The sequence below is a fragment of the Camelus ferus genome, chromosome 7 (assembly GCF_009834535.1).
Source record: "Camelus ferus isolate YT-003-E chromosome 7, BCGSAC_Cfer_1.0, whole genome shotgun sequence".
Taxonomy (NCBI): Eukaryota; Metazoa; Chordata; class Mammalia; order Artiodactyla; family Camelidae; genus Camelus; species Camelus ferus.
In genome coordinates, this window is record NC_045702.1 from 60,072,470 (window position 1) to 60,096,259 (window position 23,790).

A 23,790-nucleotide genomic window follows, 5' to 3' on the forward strand; every position below is an offset into this window, starting at 1 on the left:
TCATTATATTTCTGCTGAAACATTCCTTCCTTCCTTTCTTCCTCCCTCCCTCCCTTCCCACCACCTTCCATCACCTTTCCCCGGTAACCATAAAGTTTGCTTTCTATGGCTGAGTCTGTTTATGTTTTGTAAGTAAGTCTTATTTGTGTCTTTTTTTTTTTTTAAGATTCCACATATGAGTGGCATCATATGGTATTTATCTCTTTCTGGCTTACTTCACTTAGAGTGACAATCTCCAGGTCCATCCAAGTTGCTGCACATGGCATTGTTTTACTCTTTTTTATGGCTGAGTAGTAAGAATGCTCGCCCTTACCGCTCTTATTCGACAAGTGCTGTAAGTCCTAGGCAGTGTAGTTAGGCCAAAAAAGGTGAGGGGGGATATTAAAGGCATGCAGATAATAAAAGAAGAAATAAAACTGTCCCTATTTACATATGACATGATTGTCTACATCATGCTAACTCTGGCAGCAACCTGCTTCTGAAAGAGACTAGATAGTAAATATTTTCAGCTTTGTAGGGAATCTGGTCTCTGCCACAACTGTTCAACTTTGCTGCTGTAGCATGAAAGCAGCCATAGGCAAAACATAAACAAATTACCATGTTTTTCTAAAAGTTTATTTACAAAGGCTACGGGCTGAATTTGTTACATACATCATGGTCTTTAGAGCCCATGACTGCATAAAAAAAATTCCCCATCTCCCAAAAAAAGCACCCTATAACTAAGAAGTGAGTTGAGCAGGATCAGTGGATACAAGGTCAACACCCAAAACTCAATCCTATTTCTATATATTGGTAATGAACAAACTGGAAAACAAAATAAGGAATACACAACCAATCAAAGTCACTCCAAAAAGGGAATACCAGACATAAGTCTAATAAAAGATTTACAAGACTACATGTTGCAAAGTACAAAATGTTGATAAAGTAAAAGAAGAACCAATAAAATGAAAAGAAACAATGTGCTCATAAATTGGAAGCCTCAGCGTACTAAAAATATCAATTCTTCCTAAGTTTATCTATAGATCTGGTGCAATTCATACCAAAATTCTGACAATCTTTTTGTAGATATAGTCCATCTTAATATAAAATTCATATGGAATTTTATAAACTGGAGTTGGCGAAAACGTTTTTGAGAAAAAAAGAATAAAGTTGGAGAAATCAGAATACTTTGATTTAAGACTTACTACATGGTTGCGGTAATCAAGACAGGTTTATAGAAGTATAAACAAGTATGGACATATCTCCATAGATCAGCAGGCCAGAACAGATGCAAAAACCAATTCAATGAAGGAAAGACAGCAGTTTTTAACACATGGTGCTGGAATAATTGGTGCTGAAGGAAATCGTCTTTCTTCACAGCAAGAAAAACGAACTTTGATGTAAACCTGACACTTTATGCAAAAATTAACTTAAAATGGAGCACAAGCCTGCATGTGAAAAGTAAAACGACAATACTTTCAGAGGAAAATTTTTAGAAAAAAATCTTAAAAAATAAAATCTAAGCAAAGAGTTCTTAGATATGACATCAAAAGCACAACCCATAAAAGAAAAATTGATGAAGAGGTCTTCACCAAAATGAAAAACTTTTGCTCTTTTCAAAGAGCAAAAGGGTGAAAAACCCTTTTAAGAGGTTAAAAAGATAAGCCACAGACTGGAAAAGCATATTTGCAAATCTGACAAAGGACCTGTATCCAAAAGATAAAAAGAACTCTGAGTTTAACGGTAAAAACCACAGACAACCCAGTTAGAAAAACAAAACAAAACACCAAATCCAGTCTGAAACAGACACTTAACCAAAGAGGTAGTATGGGTGCAAATTAGCATATGAAGAGATGTTCAATATCATTAACCACGTTGAGTGAACAAAAGCCAATATCTAAGGGTTACATACCATATGATTCCATTTACATAATTTTGAAATGACAAAATTATAGAGATGGAGAACAGATCAGGGGCTGTCAGAGGTTAGGGAGAGGGTATGATTATAAAAATTTTAGCATAAATAAAGGGCCGTTGTGTGACGGAATGGTTCTATATCTTGATTGTGATGGCAGCTCCATGAATCTATACAAATGATAAAATTTTACAGAACTATGCACATACAGAAAAAAATCAGTGCATTTAAAGAGTGATGCAATCCAAGTAAAGTCTATGTCTAGTCAGTAGTATTGTGCCAATATCAATTTCCTAGTATTGAGGGAAGGGTATATAGGAACTTTTTGTACTATTTTTGCAACTTCTTGTGAGTCTATAATTTTTTCAAAAAGTTATCAAAAGAGAACCACTGAGATGCTACGACTACTGTCACCTCAACAACAATGTTATGCCAATAAATTTGAAAACCTGGATGAAATGGGCAAATTTCTAGAAAAATTTCCCATAATAAAAGCACTGAACAAATTCTACAAAATTTCAAGAATAGACTTTATTCAAGGGAATAAAGCTGTGACACTTCACAACTCAATGTGAGTAATGTCATTGGTGCCAATTTGTCTTTCCAATAGAGCTATATACTGCTAAATTGATTTTGTTTTCTCCAATATCCTGTAATTTCTTAATTATGTCTGTTCCAATGATCCAGTCAGTGTCTAGTATTAAGGGATACTTCATAAATTCCAGTAAGGCAACTACCTGACCTTAGGTCTCATTCTACCGAAACTCCTATCGATGCGGTTCTTCTAAACATTTTAAATCTTATCTGATATTTCCTTTATGTATACTTGGGCATTTCCCCTGAAACTATTGCTACTTGTGATTATGTATCTAGTAATCCTAAAATTTTTAATTCAACTACATTTTAACAGATTATACTGAAAAAAAAATTCTATCTAGGAAGAAAACAATGCCAGGTCCATATTTTGGAGCACTGAGTTTTCTCTTTATCCTGGTTCTGAGTTTTCCCTGGCCCTTTGGTTGTGTTGGAAAGGTAGAGGATTGTTGTTGGAAAGGTAGAGGCTCTTTGGGGCTGCACAACAGCCCTTTGTCCCTATGTGGTCTGTTATTCTGTCTCTTGGAGGTGACTGTCCATAAGACAAATATGATGCTTTTCATGTCCATAATAAAATGCATGTGTGCAGAGGTCTTTTTTCCCTTTTCTTTTTTTTCTTTCCTTTCTTTTCTTACAGATTTCTTATATGCTTTCTATTCCTTTCATTCCTTGTAAATCTACTCCAGTTTGCAATAATCTCCGTATCTTTCAGTAGTCTGTGTTCTAACCATGTTTATCTTAACTTGGACATCATTATACCCGACCCACACTTTCAGTTGCTCCTGTAATTGTAATTCTTTCCTGGAGAGATCCTGCCTTATAAATGTTTTAATCTTCATTTCATCTGTACTTGTCTGAACATTCTGTCTTATATGTGTGCATTACGTCCGTGCTGTCTATTCTAGTTTCATCAATATTGTTTTGCTTTTCTATAATCTTTCCATGGTTTAGCTCTTAAACTTGTCTGGGGTCGGCCATCTAATTTACCATTCTATAAATATCCATTCCAGTGATGACGGTCTCTGGCTTGTGACCTTTATGGTGTCTGGATGTCAACCCTCTGTTTGTTTTTAAATTTAGTGGAGTAACATCAAGGAACATGATATCCATATATCCATATATTGCCATGTGGTTTATGACTCTCCAACTTGATTCTTTACCAATATTTTATAATTATCAATATATTACCACTGTATTTGTTGTAAGATGTATTCATTTTTCTGTGATTGAGCTTATTTTATGTCCACTATAGATTTTTCAGTAACCATGACTAGTCACTCTCTGTAATCCCTGTCATCTGGATTGGTGAAATCCCCCATTAGAGTGTCATTTGACCAGCCCAGAACTCCCTGGGTCGTTAACTTCATCATAATATTTATGATATGCAGCAGCATCTGCTTGGAAACACTGGGTTCTTTAATCCCTTGTTTTTTCCTTAACTCTGTCTAGATCCTGCACTACTCCAGTCATGATCGTCATATCCTTTACTGTCTAGTTTTCTCTTGTCTAGTTGGTCTAAACATCATGGGGACAGGGAATCACCACTCTTTTCAATTTAGGCTTAAATATAACTCTCTATTTTCTTTAAATAATCATACCTGCCTAGTTTGTTACCCTGGCAAATATTCTTTTCACTGAACCACAAAACATTTTAAACATATTCATGGTTTTAAATTACTAATGAATTTCTTTCAGCCTTTCACCTCAAATTCTATTTTGCTTTAGACTTACACACATATGGGAGCATATCACTCTAAAATGTGTGCATATATACATAAGGGCAACAGAGATTCAGAAGAACCTTCAAGTTCTGAAGGTGAGGAAAGGTCAGGTTCAAGTTTAATTATGATCCCGGAGGAGAAAATGTCACATTATTATGTGGATAAATACATGTTAGTGTCAGCTAGGTTAAAAATTCTTTAAACATAATTTGTGGTATTTTTTCCTGAAAAATGAAACAGGCGCACCAAGAGTTTTTTAAAAATGGCCCCACATCATGAATGCAGTGAGAAGTGGGGATATGGGGCTATTTGAGTTTGATATTAAGAGATTCAAGAAAGTGCAGTTGTGCTCGGTGTGATGAGCTTACTTGTGGAAAGGTGAGAAAAGCTGAATATGCGTCAAGTTGAGGGGTGGGTTGAAACAGGATGAGCCTTATAGGGTGCTCAGCCTTGTGAGTGCAATGATACTGAAGAGTACATAAAGTTTGGGAATACACTGGCTACTTAAAACTATGTGCTGGGGCCCCTAGTCAGCACATTCCATGTGTGCTTTCTCATAGTGCACCAACTCTGCAAAAGGGGCAAGTCTGGGCCCGTGAAGAAACTCACCACGAGCAGACACTAATGCTCAGGAGGCAGTTCGTTTCCCTGAGGTGACACAGAGAATATGAAGCCAAGTGCGTGAGGCTCTGCGGCCTGTGTCTGTCCCACCACTCTGCAGTTTCTACCTGGTGTGATCTGTGTAGTATGTCTTTGGGACAGTTTCGTCAGTCATCATTAAAACTTTTCTGCCTAGCTATTCCACTGGGGACTCAACATTCCTTCCTTCTAATGTAAGCCTCTCCTGGAAAACTGAAATCAACAAACCAGAATTCTCAGTTTGTTCTGCGGGTGTCACCATAACCACAGAAAATCTCTTTCTTGCTGTTTAGCTCTGATTTCTCAGGGCTGCGACAGACCAGAAATTCTAGAAGATAGAAGCCAATTTATGTGGCTGATGGTTCATACTGGTAAACCCACCCAAGTGTTTAGAGTTTTGAAGCTCTAATATATGTATTAGGATTGCATTTTTCCTTGTTTTAAAAGGCATTTCTAATTTTTTTGAATAGGGAATATTTTACATGATGCCAAGATCAGAAGGTATAAAAAGGTGTATAATAATCCCCCTCCCACTTTTGTGAGCTAGTTGATGTCACACTGGTAGCTCAGAATTAGCCACAATGGGAGTATTTACACCGTAAAAATAGCAAATGCTACAAATCAGGCTTCTTTGCTTTTCTGGAGAGTTGGTTGTTAAATACCTACCAGTATGCCACTGGCTTTGACCATCCCTTGTTCTAAGCCCCAGTAATCTTATGAGTTACCCAAAAAAGGGGTCTAGAGCAAAGCAGCCAAACATGGAATATCTTGGCACTAAAGAAGCTCGCTATGCATTGTCTCTATTTATTTGCAGTTATGTTGCCAAGTGTAACCACTTGTCTCTCACACAGGTGCCCAGACCAGTGACCCCTAGAAACTTCATCCACAGAGCATGCTACTGTGCTTTCACAGGGTTTATCTTCTACTATACATTTTACTGTACAGCATACATGTGGCTTACTAAGGCACTGACAGTGCTTGCTACTTCCTGTTCACCAGCTCCAGTTACCCATCATATCAACTTAATGGATCTGTGAGTCAGAATACTCTGATTACCACCTGGACCCTGTGACTTATTAAAATAATTACTGCCATTTACTCTCTGATGGTCAAGCAGAGCCACTGGGTATCTACCAGAATCCTCTTATTTCCATTGAAATCAGGTCCAGTTCTATAAAGGCACATCTCATCATTATCACATGCCTACTAAATGCAGCTTTTTAAATAGGGCTTTTTGCTTTTGCACAACAAGGGAAACCAACAACGAAACAAAAAGACAACCTACTGAATCAGAGAAAATATTTGCAAGTGATATGACCAATGAGGGGTTAATATCCACTATATATATAAACAGCTCATAAAACTCAACATCAAAAAAACAACCTGATCAAAAAATGGGCAGAAGAACTGAACAGACATTTTTCCAAAGAGGAAAAGCAGATGGCCAACAGGCAGATGAAAAGATGCTCAACATTGTTAATCATCAGGGAAATGCAAATCTAAACCACAGTGAGCTATTACCTCACACCTGTCAGAATGGCTGTCATTAAAAAGAGCACAAATAACAAATGTTGGCTAGAATGTGGAGAAAAGGGAACCCTCGTAAACTGTTGGTAAGAATGTAAATTGGTGCAATCACTGTGGAAAACAGTATGGAGGTTTCTCAAAAAACTAAAAATAGAACTACCAATGACCCAGCAATCCACTCCTGGGTATATATCTGAAAAAAACCTCAAACACTAACTCAAAAAGATACACGCACCCCAATGTTCATAGCAGCATTCTTTACTATAGCCGAGATGTGAAAGCAATTTAAGTGTCCATTAACAGATGAATGGATGTAGAAGATGTGGTAATACATACAACAGAATACTACTCAGCCATAAGAAAGAATGAAATTTTGCCATTTGCAGCAACACGGATGGATTTGGAGGGCATGATGCTAAGTAAAATAAGTCAGGCAGAGAAAGACAAATCACTGTATGATATCACTTACACGTGGAATCTGAAAAATACAATAAACTAGTGAATGTAACAAAAAAAGAAGCAGACTCACAGATATAGAGAACAAACTAGTGGTTACCGGTGGGGAGAGGGAAGTGGGGAGGAGTAGTATAGAGGTTAAGTATTTAAAAGGTACCAACTATTAGGTATAAAAGAAACTACACAGATATATTGTATAGCATGGGGAATATAGTCAATATTTTATAATAACTATAATGGAATATAACATTTAAAAATTGTTAATCGTACAACTATAACATATCATATTGTACAGCAACTAAATGTCAATGAAAATAATAAATAAATAAATAAATAAATAAATAGTGCTTTCCAATGATGCTGGTGCTCCCTTCACCAAGGTGTTCCTTAATGCTTCAGTAAATAAAACATCCTCTGGTCTTCTTGCTGGTTATGATTGAGGATGGGAGGTGGCTCTGCGACTTATATATAAATAGGTCCACTTCACCACTCTTACCAACTTTAATTTTGAAGTATGCCCTGTACAGCCTGCTCAGCAAGTTCCAGCATCACAGTCTCTTTAACTATAGGCCCATTACCTAGGCTTCAAGGAACCACACCCAGGTGCTTGAACCAACACATTAAACCACAGTGCTTTGTGAGGATTCATATCGATACATCTGGCCTGAAACAGCCATATGTTTTACCTAATGCAATTCGAATCAATACCTGTGCTGTTTCCTAGACTCCTGCTAATACAAATGGGCAAGTATACTTTCTCTCTCCTACAGAAGACCTTGCATTTCTTTCTTTGGGCTATGCTGGCACTTAATTCTCACTATGAGTTTGGAAGTAAATAAGGGATGGTCAGGCTGGATAGGGGAGGAACTAGCTCCTCTTGTGAGATGACTGTCCTAAGTTAAGCCAACAAAGGAAATTTATGAAAGGCAAGTCAAGCTCTCTTGGGAAGGAGATGGGCTGCTCACTCAGGCAAGGAAGATTTAGGGAGATTAGAGTGTTCAAAATTTTCAGCCTCATGTTTAGTTTTCCAAATATCCCTACTCTAAGCCTCAGAATCCCACCCACCCTCATTAACTAGTGCCTTAACTGGCATGATACCTGGAGAGGTTGAACATTGAACTAGTGCTATTTCTGTGTTACACATACGTTTAGTCTCTGGACATAATTTTTGGTCACATGTGCCCTTTAGAAAATATTTTTTAAGGCCACTATTGAGGCTTTTTGATTAATTTTCTGTTCCTTGAATTGAAGGTTCAAGTCCTTAAGTGTAAAATTCCACCCTTTTCAGTAAGCTCTTCAAAGCAGTCAGAAGCAGCCAGGTTACAAATGACAACCACCACTGCTGCCAGAGCAATTAGGAAGAGCCTTAGTCATCTGATCTTCCTTGCCACCCACTTGCATAGTATCCTACAACAGGGGTATCTGGAGTAATCAAGATATTGCTACGTATCAGGGATTACTATTATCCTACTTTCTCCTGGAAGAGGGTATCTGTGAGCTTACCAAAGGTATGAGCAATGGAATCCAGGAATACCATTTTGAGAGTTTCCTTGAGCCACTTTTAATACCAATTACTATAACAGTCAAGGCCCCCACAGGAAACAAATGGCATACTCAAGGGGTTTCATGGAAGAAAATTTAATGAATGAAATATTTTAAGAAGGGTGATGTATTAGCTAGGGCTCTCCGGAGAAACTGAAATAAGAAAGACAGACAGACAGGTTTATTACAAGGAATTGGCTTGCATGGTTAAGGAAACTGACAAATCCAAAATCTGCAGATCCAATATCCCTGTTTGAGTCTGAAGATCAGGAGATTCTGCAGAACTAGGAAGAGATGGTTTTCTAGTTTGAAGAACTTCGGCAGGAGAATTTCCTCTTACCTGGGGTAGAGGGTCAGCCTTTTGTTCTCCTCAGGCCTTCAGCTGGTTGGATAAGGCTCACCCACATTATAGAGGGAAGCTGCCTTATTCAGACCACTGATTAAACATTAATTTCATCATAAAACACCTTCACGGAGACACCCAGAATAATGTTTGACCAAATATCTGGGCACTCCACGGCCCAGTCAAGTAGTTGAAGCATAAAATTAGCCATCACAGATGGGTGGAGTTAAGGGGACTGAAGAGAGATGGTGAAAGTGCAGGGATCTGTTGCAGCAGCAATCTGTTACCAGCATTGGGCCCGCAGGGACAGTGGGGAAGAACTGATGTCATCAGACTCTGGTGATGGCAATGCATGGAAGAGGACATCTGATATTAGCTGTGGTGACAGAGAAACAAAATCTCTCCCAGACTCACTCTTGTCAAGACAGGAGTCAGTGGAATATATCTTGACTTCTCTCCTCCTCTCCCTTCCAATCTCTTGCTGACAACCTACCCTTACATTAATCCAACCTAAAAAGAAATTAGAGGGTAGAGGAGCCAGGGTGATACATTCAATAGAGGTCAGCCTCCTGGACCAAAAAGTGTGGCCCAAAAGGAGTGAAAATAGAAATGGGGCAGAGGAGAAGACAGAGAATAACCATTGCTCTTTCTCTGGTACAAGTGTGTGTTTACACTAAATTCAAAGAAGTGGACTTACTGGGTCAAAGGGTGGATACAGGTTGTAATTTTTATAGATTTTCTCATTCCCTCTTAGGGATTTTAACCGTTTACATTCTCTGTAGTCCTGTATGTGAATGACTTTCATCCCACAGCTTGTCCACATATGTGCTATCAAAAGTTTAGATTTTTGCCAATATGGTAGGTGAAAAATGTTATTTCTGTGTAGTTTTATTATACATTTCTCTTTTTATAAGGGAGTATAACATATCTTTTCATATAAGTTAATAAGAGCTCATTCAATTATAAGTGGTAGAAAATTCAATCTGGCTTAAGCTACAGAGAAGAAATAAGACAAATCAGTGAGTGTATCTAGAGACATGCCTTGATTCAAGGACTCATAGGATGTCATCAAGCCTAGCCTGTCTTCTCTGTCTCACTGTCCCTTTGCCTGTTTGTATCTCTGTCTCTCCCAGTCTCTCTCTGTCTCTTGGTCTCTCTCTCTCTCTCTCTCTCCATGTACCCTTTACTTGGCTCTACTCTTCAGACGTTCTCTCCTCTTGCAGTGACCCCAGGCGGCGCCAGGCATTCATCCTCACAGCTCCAAGTTCAGCACAAAGACCTAGGCCTGCCTCTCAGTGACTTCAGTTGTACTACGTGCCTGTCCTTGGGCCATCACTGCAGACAGCAGGATGTTCTGCTCTATTTGCCCAGGACTGTGTCACGGGATCGGGCACCCTTCTACCCATGCATGTATCTTCAAAGAGGTCCATTTCAAAACAATGCAGCTATGCTACTCACAATAAAAACCGTGCTCATTTACATCCCAGAGGGAGATGAGATAAACAACCCCAAACTCATAAATATACTGGTTATTGCTCCAATCCAGAATATCTAGGTGATGAGCATTCTTCTCAATTGAGTCATAATGGGGCTTCTCGTAGCCAGCAAACTATAATTAAATGAAAACCGTAACTCACATTATACACTTATAGGGAGAGAGAATGACAAATGAAATAAAATCTTCCATTTGGAAAAGAGGAGAGTGGGAAGCTGCCCACAGTGGTCTCTGACCTTGAATACTTACTAAGACCCCTGACCCTAAGGGGATGTAAGCTCACTAGTCATATAATGTGACCAGCTCCCAAAGGTTCTCTCCTCTGTACCTCCCATGGCCTCATCTGAGGTGGGACCTTTGGCGAGGATGCCCCTTCTATAGGCTGCATTTGTTTAGCATCTCGTTTCCTGAAGAGGTAGTTTCAAGGGGCTGGAATGATTTTGGAGATTGAACAAAGGCAGGCTACTCTTTGTTGGGTTTAACGTTTTTCTGGCCGTGAATCTCTCTTGAAACGTTAGGAAGCAACACCCCTGTAAGGTAAGTATTATCATTCTCATTTCATAGTGTAGATACAGCTCAGAAAGGTGAAGCAGCTTTGCCTAAAGCCACACAGCTGGGGAGTGACAAAGCCAATACTTGTAACCAGAAGAGTCTACCTTTACCCCTCGATTTCATACTGCTTCCCTGTGTACTTTATGTTAAAATAGTTTTATTTGCAATATCTCTATCATTATTAGCAAAACTTTCATATCCAGCAACTCTAGTGGGAAATTCATTCTCACTGCCCTTCTTCCAGCCTACTAAATTTCTCTGTCAGTCAGAAGAAGAAAACAATGGGGAAAAAAAAAAAAAACAAGAAAAATTCTCAGTTTGTCCTGCAGGTGCCACCCTCATCACAGAACATGTATTTTCAGCTTTGCAGCACAGGTCTCTCAGGACTGAATAGCTCAGGCATTTTTTTTCAATTTGTAATTCATTTAATTTTTGAAGAGGTCATATATTTATAATGGCTCAAAAACAAATAAAAAGTGAAAAAAGAATATAGTTGAAAAAATTTCCATTTCATCAAGTCCATGCCAAAAGTTACCAGTTGTTAGTTAATTTTTTACCTCCAGAGTATGTTTTATTCCTAGACAAGAAAATGTTTTTTAAAAACTACCTTATTTTATCTTGCACGATAGCTCACTATATTTTTTCTCCATCTTGATTATTCCATTGGAAATCCTTTATATCAGTACCTAAAAAATTCTCTCTCTTTTTATGGCTTCAGAGTATTCTCACTGTATGGCTATACCTAAATATATCCACTTGGTTCTCTAGTAATGAATATGTAGGTCGATTTTTTGCCAATAAAAATAATGCTAAAATAAGTAGCTTTGCATATAGTTCATTTTGCATATGTGTGAATGTATCTGAAAGTATTTGAGGATACATGCATTTGCAATGTTTACTGACACTTCTAAATTGCCCTCTGTGGGTCTTGGACCAGCTTATGCGCCTGCCAGCCATGTATGAAACTGTCTATTTCCCCAAAGCTTGGCCAATATAGTGTGTTTTTGGATTTTTGCCCATCAATCTGAGAGTGAAAAAAAATAGTATCTCAGTTTTATTTTCTGTTTCTCTTATTACAAGTGAGTTTGAACCTCCTTTGGTTTAAGAGTCATTTAAATGAGTTAGAATCCTTTTGATCTCAAGTAATAGAAAGCCCAACTCCATCGCATCTGCAAGAAGATGTTTGTTTTCTCATGACTAAAAAGTCTGGAGGTAGACAGAGAATTTCCAATGGGCCTTAAACTAAAGGTTTAAACGTCACCGAGACCAGTGACTTCCCTCTCTCTCTCACTCTCTCTTTTTCTCTCTCTCTGTCTGGCTCACTCACTTGCTCCCTTTCCCCTTCCCTTTCTCTCTCCTGCCTCAGCTGTCTTCTGCCTTGACCCTCTCCTCATACAGACTGCTGGATGCTCACAGATCTGCACTGGATGGAGGATGCAGTGCTTTGACTGGCTAGGCCCGAGTCATGTGATAGGGCCCAAATCCTCCCAAACTAGATGGACTGAGTGAGGAGTGGGGATTCTGGCTGTCCTGTGAGAGGTGAAAGTGTGTTATGTGAAGAAGGATGGATAGGCACTGGCTGGTGAACACCACTGATCTGTGCCGTAATCACCCCTTTGACAGCTCAACATCCACATACTATTCACACACATCCCCTAAAACACACCCATCCTGTAACTGTAATGAAGTTATAATCACAGGCTGTGAAACTGCACTCACCCTCTTCCCAAAGGGAGACCACACAGCAACTCAGGTGGTTATCGCTCCAAGTTCAAGATTTCTGAGTGATGCGCAGTCTTCTTGGTCAGGTCGTGATGTGGCTCCTCCTGGCCCGGCAACCTGTGGTTCCAGTAAAACCATTAGGCACACATGAAAGGACAGAGAAATCACAGAGTAATTCAACAAAACATCCATTTAGTAAGGAGGAGAGTGGGAAATGGCAAAGCGGTCTCTGGTCCAGCACACGGAGGACAGGAATAGCAAGGTGTCCCTGACCGCGCAGTAATGCGAGACTCTCAGCCACCCTGGCACTCTGGTCCATTCTCTGGATTCGTTGCCTTTGTTCTGTACTTCCACAGCCCCTGTGAGCTGGAGACTCTGGAGGAGGAGGTCGCTTCTGTGGGTTACATCTCATAAGCAGCTCTCTTCCTGTTGGAATGGGTTTGCGGTGCTTAGAATTGCCTTAAGGATTAAATTATCACAGGCTGTTGTTTGCCAGATTTTGAGTTTCTCTAGCAAGATAAGTCTCTTAAAACACTGTGAGGCATTAACCTGCAATATAGACAGCATATTTCTCACTTTCCAAGAGTAGACACTGGCTCAGAAATGTTAAGTGCTTTTACGTACAGTCATACAGTAGGTGGGGAGGAACCTGAGTGACAAAGCCACTATTTGTAACCAGCTCTAAGGTCTAAGTTTGCAATATGATTTTATGAAAAATTACGTTCACAGTAACTAGCAATTCTAATGGGAAAAATCACCATTCCTCACCTGTGCCCTGCTACACTCTTCTGATGTCCCCTTCCACACCCCGACCTTCCCCTCCCAGAAAGCATAAAGAAACAAACTGAAATATTCTGCTTTTCCTGTAGGTGCCGCTGTAACCACAGGATATTTCTTTCCAGCTCTGGAGTCTGCCTCTTAAGGCTGGAAAGGAGCAGAAATTCTAGAAGATGGAGTCCTGCCTAAATATAATTCTAAGGACCCCCCTCACTCACAAGTCTAAAGTTCTATAGCTCCATCATATAAGTTAGAGTTATTTTCCTCCGAAATTTTTCATTTTTGAATTGGTTATACATTTACAGGTTTCAAAAATTAAAATGTACAAAAAAATCTTATTTAAAAAAAAAAAATCCCCCTCTATCCCTGTCTCTTATCCAGCAATTTCCTCTGTGTAGCCTTTATGATGGTAATTCTTTTTTTGTCTATTCTTCCAGAGATTTTAATACATATTCAAATAAATATGAACACAAATTCCTTTTCTCATCTTTTTAATGACAGTTATAGGCAGCTATTCACATTTTTCTGTTCCTTTTCTCTTTTTCTTCTACATAGTTATATATATTATGGGAAGATTTCCATTATCATGTCCTAAATAAATTTATTCATTTAAGAGATTTAGAATCCTCCACGATGTGAATGAAACCGATTCTCCAGTGATGAACATTTACTTTGATTCCTTTTGTTTGCACTTCCAAACAATGCTGCACTGAATAACCCTGTCCATGCCTCATTTTGCAAGCGAGGCTATGTATCTGTAGGACAAATCACACAATAGCGTAATTATGGGTCAAAAGATACATGTATTGGCAGTTTAACAAATACGTCTCATTTACCTTATTTAGGGATTCACATCCTCACTAGTAAAATAAAATATTTCCCCACAGTTTGGCCAACATAATACGTGATCAATTTTAATTTCATTTTTTATCAATGTAATAGGGGGAAAACATTATGTCATTTTAAAATTCATACTTTTATTATGATTGAGGTTAAGCAACTTTTAATATGCAGCATTAGAAATGACTGGGGGTCTTTCAATTACAACCAAAACAAAAACAAAACCCCTCAATCTGGCTTAAAAAAAGGGATTTATTGTCTTTACAACTGAAAAGTTGGGGGTAAATTCAGAGCTTTCAGGGTCCCTGGACAAGAGGGTTCAACTGAGGATGCCCTCACTTGCTTTCTCTCTCCTTCTCTCGCTCTTTCCCTCTCCCTAGTCTCCCTTCATTTGCTGGCCAGGGGGGCTTCTGGACTGCATCCTCATAGCCCCTTCTGTGGGCTGCATTTATTTAGCATGTAACCTCTTGCTGATGCAGGTTCAGAAGCCCAGGGTCGCCACTGCGGGAGAAGCATCAGGATTCCTTATGCGACACAATTCACTTAAAATATTAGTAAGCAACAATACAATAATGTCGAGATCATCCACATTTTACAAGTGAAGAAACTATGGCTTTTAAAAGATATACATGCTTTTGCCTAAAGCTACACAGATGGTAAATGTTAGGGACAGTATTTGTATCTAGGTGTATCATCCGATACTCGAATATACAGTGATTAACAAAATACTTTTGTCCAAGACGTCCAGTGGAAAATCAATCACCACCCCTATCCATGCCTGACCACGGACTCTCAGAATAAAAAAAGAAACAAATGAAAGATTCTCAATGTGGCCTGTAGGTGCCACCATGACCACGGGCTGCCTCTTTTCAGCTGTGCTGCACAGGTTACTTTAAGGATGAAATTCTGGAGGATGGAAGAAAATCTGCTCTTTCAGTTTATGCAACTGACATTTCGTGCTGGCACCTCACATGTAATTTAGAGTTCTGAAATTCTGCTATGTTGTTATCGTGTCTTTCTTTCTAAAACATATACATTGAAAATATTTATGAAGAGTTTACGTAGTTCCAAAACAAATTAAATACAGTAAAATGAAAGTTATATAGTGAAAAAAACCTCCCTCCCAATCTTATCCCCTTTTCCAGTGTTCCACTGCCCCTTCCCAAGGATAACTACTCCTCTCAGTGTTTCTTCTATCTTTCCTGAGATATCCACACATATACAAGCAAACAGGAAAAGATATTTCCTTTAAGCCCTATTTATATACATATTTTTTACACAAGAGTCTGCACTTAAAATCTTTTCTCTTAACATATGTTGAAGATGTGTTCTTATCAGCACAAAAAGAAATTCCTCATTCCTTTTTACAGCTTCATATACTCCCCTATATGGATGTACCGTATTTTTCATTTATTCAGTCCTTATTGATAGACATTTACATTGATGTTTTCCTATTTCAAACAATGCTGTGATGAATAAATGTTCCCTCATTTTATATGTACAAGTATATCTGTAGAATAAATCCTAGAAGTGAAATTGTTGAGCTAAAAGGTAAATGCACTTCCAATTTTGATAAACATTTCCAAATTACCTGCTACATGGATTGTATCATCTTAACACTCCCACCAACAAAGTATGAGAATTCCTATTTCTCCATGAATTGGTCAGTTACAGTGAGTTATCAAGGTATTGGATAAATATTTGCAAATCTAATAGTCGAAAACTAGTCTGTGTGGTTGTATTTCCTATATTTTAAGTGAGATTAAGCATCTTTTCACTTATTGAAGATCCACTGCATTTAGTTGAGATTTTTTCACTTGCAAAGTTTAGAAATCCCAACTCACAGTAACTGAAGCAAAAAAAGCAGAAATTTGTTATTCACATAACTGGGCATGGATGTGCTTGGATTTCTAGATCTCTCCCTCTGCCCCAGCTTCTATCTTCAACAGGCTTCTTTCAGGTGGTGACCCCCGGCAGTTTCAGACTTATAACCTCCTAGCTCCAAGTTTAGCAAAAAGCTCTGAACCAGATTTTCTTATCATTAACTTGAATTGGATTGCATGTTCATTTTACTGGATATAAAGATTACAGTGGTCTGATCGTCCAGGTCTGAGCCAAATTTTTCTTTTTGAGCCAGGGGTGGAGTCAACTTTACCCATACTATGTGGACTGAGGGTTGGGGTTAAGATTCAGAGATTAGGGTTATGACTTTCTTGAGGAAAATTAGAGTTGTATAAGAGAGAGGAAAAGGAATGAGGAGTGAAATGAGTACACAGTATGACGCTTATCCTTCTTACCATATGTACATCTCAAGAGATGCTCATGTCTATGGAAACATTTAAAAATCACTCACCCTCTTTCTAGAAGAAGGCAATCTAGTCTTCAAATATGGGATATATGTAGGTGATACGGGTTCTTGGTCGAATATAGCCTTGGCTCCTTCTAAGTATAGGAATTACAGTAATTTATAGTAAATATTACATTTACTATACATAAAATACTATAATAATTTATAGTAAATCATAACATCAATCACCCTCAAGCAATACCCAGACTATTCACCAACAGAGAAAGGACAGTATCATTATAATAAAAAAAAAACTCTATTGCAAATGCAGAAAATGAGAAAAACAACAGTGGCAACTAGAACATCACTCATAATATGTCTTTGAGTGCCTGAGTGATATAATCTGGCCATTCTGGTTTTCTTCTCTAGAAAGATTTTTTTTTTTTTTGAGGTGGTCTTTGTTGGTTTGTGCTCAGGGGGAACTGAGCTTGTCTTAGGGACTGGACATCACTGACCTCTACTAGCCGTGAGCTTTAAAAGCAACACATTGGTAAGGAAGGTAATGTTATCCACATTCTGTAAGTGAGGAAAGCAGGGCTTGAAGAGGTTAGGGACCTTTGGTATGAGAGACAGGGGGAGCGTCCGAATCCGGGTATGTTTCCTTCTTTTGCACACTGCCATCTCAATCTGCTCTCTAAAATGGCTTTGATTTAGGTGCTTACATCAAAATTTCTATTTCTAACAGCAGCAAAGGGAAATCCATGCTCACAATCCCCAACCGTATATTCTAAATTTCCCTGCCTTTAAAAGGGGAACAAAGTAACAAAAATTTCTCCATGTGTCCTGTAGGCACCACCTTAATCAAGGAATATTTCTTTTAAGCACTGCAGCCCTGATCTTTCAGAGCTACAATAGACCAGAAATTCTAGAAGGCTGAAGAAGCCTGGTTAGTCAATATACATTGTCAACAGTCCAGTGCCAGGATCTCTCCACATGTCCTTGTCCCAGCGAATTAGTTAGGATGTTACTCTTTTCTTTAAAATAAAGTTATTGAATTTTTGAGTAAGTAATTATATTTACATGGCTCCAAAATAAAAAGAATAAAGGGATATTCACTAAAAAATAATTCTCCCTTCTAAACATGTCCCCATCTGCTAAATTCCCATGCCTGCTTCCCAAATATGTAATGACTCATTAGTTCCTTGCATATCTTTCCAGAGATTTACATATATATGAATATATTCTTCCCCTTTTATACAAATGATAGCATAAAATTGATTAGCAAAACAACATATCTTAGAAATATAACACGTTGAAATTAAAATGCTTGAGTTTTAAAAAACATCTTTATAGTACTCCACATATGGATGTGGCATACTTCATTTAACCTCTTGATAGGCTTATTCATCTCTCTCAAGAGGTTGATTCATATCTCTTATTATTACAAACAATACTGTAATGAATAACTTCATCCATATGATGTTTTTCAGACGTGTTAAGTACATCTGCAGAATAAATTTCTAGAAGTGGATTTGCTGGGGCAAAAGTTCACACATTTTTAACATTAACAAATAGTCCCACGCTGCCCTTCATAAACATTGCAACCAACTTATATTTCATCAGATAGGTATGAGGGTACCTACTTCCTCACAGCATGTCCAACATAGTACATTATTGAATGTTCAGATTTTTAATCTGATAAGTGAAAAATAGCATCTCTGTTTCTCTTATTTTGGATAAGGTTAAACAACCTTTTATAAGTTTAACAGACAGTTGAAAAGTTGGGGCTTTTTCAATTGAAATCATCAGAAAACCAAACACCACTCAGCTAAAAGAAAAAAAATGGTGTTTTTTAAATAAAGTTATGTAGTTATTTCATTTCACCATTCAGACTTCTGAGGTCTCACCCCTAGGTAAAGGAGCTCTCTGGGAAGCCTCTAGATTTGGTCTACCCCTCAGCCCCTCTGCAAAGGGACAATGACACCTTCTTGGTCAGGGGGTTGTTATTCTCCCAAATGTTGACAGTAACCACCAACTGTGCGATGCTGGAGCACACAGATTGCACAGAGGTTTGAGAATGAACTTGTTACTAAGTGACTCATTTCACTTAGGAGTGGATTTTTCTACCCATTCCTTTGCTTTTCTTCAACCTGTAGAGGAAGCACCTCACAGAGAGAATATACTCAGCCCTGGGCTCCAGTTCAGCATGGTTGCTGTAGTCATCTGGTGCCACCCCAAGATAAGGTTTTCTCCTTAATCTGACCCCAGCAGAATTAGAATCCACTGAAATTCTTCTATTTCGTCTGTTCTATTCCCCAGAATAGGGTCTTTCTTTCTTTCTTTTTGGCCAATCATTTCGGCACTCATCTCTTCCCTCCACCCGCAGAGTCTTGCATTTCTTTTAAAAATCAGCACAACATACATTTATCATCATGCATATATATATATATATATATATATGCTGTTGTATTTATTACACAGAGCCATCTCCACTTGTTTACTTTACTTAACGTGGCTCCTATAGCTGCCTGTTCTTGTGACCTATAGTTAATCTTTTGTATAATTTGTGAAAGTGAAGTACTAGAAAAACCACACTTTCAAATTCCAAGTGCAAGTGTAAGGAGGAAAAAAAACACTGCGGAGCGTAAGGCTTTGCCCACATTAACGCTAAAGTATTTGAAAAGAAAACTGATGTCTCTCCAAAATTTAGTTGTTTATTTCTTTTCTACTAAAATGGTTTAAATGACCAACTGTTTTGCTTTCAGATGAACACAACCTTACTGCTATTTTATAAGCTAGTTAGAGATCATAGACTAATTAGGAAAAAACACAGGAAATCCATGATAGCCTAGAAAATATTTCAAAGCATTAGGGGAGTTTGCTTTAAATGGCATATTTATCATAGTCTCCTCACAAAGCATCTTTGTGTAGAAGCTGAACACATATTAGTGTGGGAAGAATATGAGCTTTAGAGAAGTAAACTTGGATCAAACACAGCCTTGGTCACATTTTTTTGGTAATTCTTGATAAATTATCAAACCTCTCTGAGCCCATATACAAAATAATTAAGAATCTATTTTCATTCCATAAATATTGAGTCCACCACAATGTAAGCTCCATGACATTTGTAACGTAGAAGGCAGGCATAATATTTGTTATAGAGACAACAGACATTGTGTAAAAGTCTATATGTACAAGTGGTGATCAAGACACAGTTTTCCCTGCACCCAGGGAAGCTTAGGAACTATTTGGGCAACCAGACAAGAAAACAGAACATTTTAGTGCAGCTAGAGGTGGGTGCAGATGAGAACATGAAGTTGGGGACTACCAACAATTCCCTATACATTAATAGCAGCATAAAAGTGGAAAGGAATAAGGAGTCATGAGTTCAGAGAGGTAAGGCATGGGTATAGCATGAAGGTTTGGTGGTCTGGGCAAAGGCATTTGGCTTCTTCCCCAAAGCAAGGAGAACCCTTAAAGGGTTCTACGCAAAGAAATGTCATCATTGATTGTGTGTTTCAAAATGCTCACTCCAGCTGCTGTGCAGAGGATTGGAAGGGAGCAAGACTCTGTAGAGAAACCAGTCTAGGCAAGAAATAATGGTAGCTTCAACCAGGAAATGGCAGTGGAAATGAAGAAAAGTCAATAAATGAGAGAGACATTAAAATGTAGAAACTAAGTGTAATGACTGATTAGACAGAGTCACTGAGAGAAGGAGGGGAATAGGGGAGGAAGCTGAAATTCCTACTCTTATAACTATCCACACAAATAGTAAACACAGGGAGAGCAACAAGAATATTTAGGGGAGGTTGAAGAAATAATGTGAAAAATTGCATAAGATAATCACAGGTTGTCAATGGCATGTCTCGGTGCTGTCCAACTGACTGTTACATATGTGGGTCTGAAGCTCAAGAGAGAGATCCAGGAGACATCAGTTTGAAAGTCAGCAGCATGCAGATGCTGACTGAAACTAGGAGCAGATGCGACCTGGTCTGGGTTAATGCGTAAAGCAGAAAATAAAGAGTCTAGAGTCCAACAATAGTTAAGGCAGTGGCTGTGAACCACTGGGGAGCCCGTAAAAAACAGTGATGCCAGGACCCCACCCAAGACCAATTAAATCAGAATCTCTTGCCTAGGCACCAACATTTTTTCAAAGCTTTTCAGGTTATTGCAATATATAGCCATAGTTGAGAACTCTGATTTAAGGAGTAAGCAGAGGCAGAGGAGACTATGGGTAAAAATTCAGGTGATATAATGTCATGAAAATCCAAAAGAGAGAGTATTTGAAAAAAGAAGAGTGGTCAACAGTGTTATATGCCTTGAGGAGTAACAACAACAACAAAAACCACTGCTAGCTTGAACAACATCAGGAGTGAAGGAGGACTGGCACATTGCTGTAGAATATTAGTTAGGACCCTGATGCTAAAAGACCCCAGTAGAACTGTCTTAAATAAGACAGAAGTGTATTTCTCACTGAAGCCCAAGAAGTCTGGGGACAGTTCAGTCTGGAAAGGCATTCCATTGTTTCAATTCCCCAGAGCTTTCTATCTTGTTCCCATGTCATGTATGTTTCCATTCCCAAATTCATCTTATGGTCCAAGCCAGTGTTAGAGCTGTTTCATCTACATTCTACCAGCAGGAAGGAGATAAAATATAAGAAAGGCATGCTCTCTCCTTTTTAGAACATTTCTCCAAAGATACACATATCATTTCCTTTGGCATCCCATCAGTCAGAACCTCAAGAGATGGGCACACAGAACTGCAAGGGAAGCTGGGAAATACAGTTTTTACTCTAGGCAGTCAAGTGACCAGCTAAATAGTATAGTATAGGGATAAATGCTTCCGTATCTCTATGGAATGCTTTCTAACTTTGCCATGCCTATATATAATCCAAGGTGCTTATTAAAGACAGACTTTACTTACTTTCAAAGACTCCATAAAAAATGATACAAATGAACTTACAAACCAAAAATAGACTCACATACATAGAAAACAAACTATGATTACCAAAGGGGAAAGGGGGTGGAGGGGAAGGATAAATTAGGAGTTTGCGATTAACATACACACACTATATAAAATAGATAAACAACAAGGACCTACTGTATAGCATAGGGAACTATACTCAATGCCTTGTAATAACATATAATGGAAAAGAATCTGAAAAAGAATATGTATCTGTATATGCGTAACTGGATCACTTTGCTATACATCTGAAACTGATACAACATTGTGAACTAACTATACTACAATAAAAATAAATTTTAAAAATTCAAAAATTTTCAAAATAAAAAAAAAACAGACTTCAGGTCAATAGATCTGAAGACGAAGTCCACATAGCTGTGACTTTTAAAGCATTCTGGATGATCGTGATGCAGGGGGTCCACAGACAGCACTAAGAAATAACGTCCTCCCTCAGGTCTCTTTGCAACTAATGCCTCCACTGCCTTTGCTATTCTGCTTGGTACACCTGGAATTCCTCTTTTTACCCACTTTGACATGAAATTCCAGTTTAAAATTAATTCTTCCAAGAACCCTCAACTATCAGTTTTACTCCATAATTAAGGTACTTCTTCAGCATTTTGATAGAGACGCTTACAAGATTACATGCATGGTGGTGTCCTGTGCTTGTTCCTTCTGTCATGTGAAACTGCATTCCCTAATCTCCCATCACCACTTTAGACTGCAATCTCCCTAAGCGCAGGGACCCTATCTCTGACCAGAGCACTTTTCAAATGCTGGAAGGTGCTCAGAAACTGTATGCTGAATGAATAAACAAATAGATGAACAAATATGAGAATGTACAGAGATTCAAAAAATAGAAAAATTGATAGTGATACCAAAAGCAAGCTGCCTATTGGAAAACAAAGATGTGAGAAACAGAATAAAGTAATGAAAAAAGCCAAGGTTAGCAGGAAGAGAATCATTAGAGCCTAGAAGACAATGTGGGTGATTTAATCATAAATAGTTTCAAGAAACATGGGAAAAGGAGTCCTCAGGCAACATGAAATAGACTCTTAAGTACCAGACAAACCTGAGAAAAAAAGGTAGTGAGAAAATCAATTCACAGAAATTCAACAAAGCTTCAGTGGACCATCCCTTTTCAATCACTTGGAAGGAAAATGGTGTGTTTAGTGCATCCTCCTTCTCCCTGTTTGGACCTTTAAATAGGGTATTTGGATTCACAGACTGTACCTAGCTCAGATTGTCTCTCCTTCCAGCACACTGCCGTACTTTCTCAATGACACCAGAGCCCCTAAGCAAGACTGACTGTAAACTTGAAAAGGTTATATGTGGTGTAATGAATAACACATGATACTCCCTCAAGAGCATCTATGGAATGCCACACATCCAGGGTCCTGTATGTTCTCGTAGTTTAGAAAAAATTGGGAAGATACCTTACAGGCAAGCCAAAAGAAAATTTCCTATTATGCTCACGTAATAAAGTGCTCTATCTTAAGTTCATTCACTCAATGAATATATAGTAATTAAAAACTGACTATTTTCGGCATTCCAAAATGTTTGTGGATGAATGGGTAGATGAGTGATATAATGTGCCAAAGTTCAAGGTGCTATGAGAATAAGAAAATAACTCAAACATGGAAACTGTTCTTAACAGAGATTGCAATCTAGCAAGGGAATCGAGACATAAATAACCCTTTTTGAGAAAACGTGGTAAACGCCATCCCAGAGTTACACATTTTACTATGAGAATACAGAATACAAGGGAAGAAGGGAATGTTTCCAGTTGGAGTATTAGAAAAGAACTTTTGCAAGTTGCGTTTAAGCAGAATCTTGAAGAATCTGGATGTGTGCATATTTCAGGAAAAGATATTTAGAGCAAAGGAAGAACTGAGGTGTTCTGTGTTGGAGATGTGTGGAAGATGCAGAAGAGTTTAGTTTGGACAAGATCTGGAGTTTATGAAGGATAACACTGAGCAACAATGTAGGAAAAGGACACTGAGAGTTTGCATGAGAGTCAGTTTTAGATGATTTAGCACAGGATATTTAACTGCTAATATTTATTGAATGCTTACTATGGGCCAGACACATTGTAATTATATAAATTACCTCAATTAAGTTTCCCAGTAACCCCTATATAGGTTCATAAGGTCCTTCTTATCAAAACGTAATTAATGTTGGGAAAGACGAGTTAAAAGGTCTCAGTTGAAATGGAATTCATGATTTCATAGTAAATTACAGGGGAAAGACTGGAATATTATCTTTAAAACTGATTAATATTATGAGAAATATTTAGTTTCTTTCATCAACAACACATACACATTATATTGCAAGTTTGTACTAATTCTTAAAACTAAGAAAGAATAATTCAAATGAGGTTTGAGGGAGAGAGGTATATTTTGTTAAAGAAAATTGCATGATTGCAATAATATAATATTCTTT

At 38.2% G+C, this 23,790-nt stretch overlaps 1 protein-coding gene across 1 annotated transcript in view; it reads right to left on the reverse strand.

Moving 5' to 3' along the window:
• Positions 1-23,790, reverse strand: part of DYNC1I1 (dynein cytoplasmic 1 intermediate chain 1) — a 378,042-nt gene that overhangs the window by 329,585 nt on the left and 24,667 nt on the right. Inside the window, exon 2 of the mRNA XM_006178522.3 lies at positions 12,483-12,602. The gene's annotated coding sequence lies outside the window, so the exon portion shown is untranslated. The remainder of the gene's footprint in view (positions 1-12,482; positions 12,603-23,790) is intronic.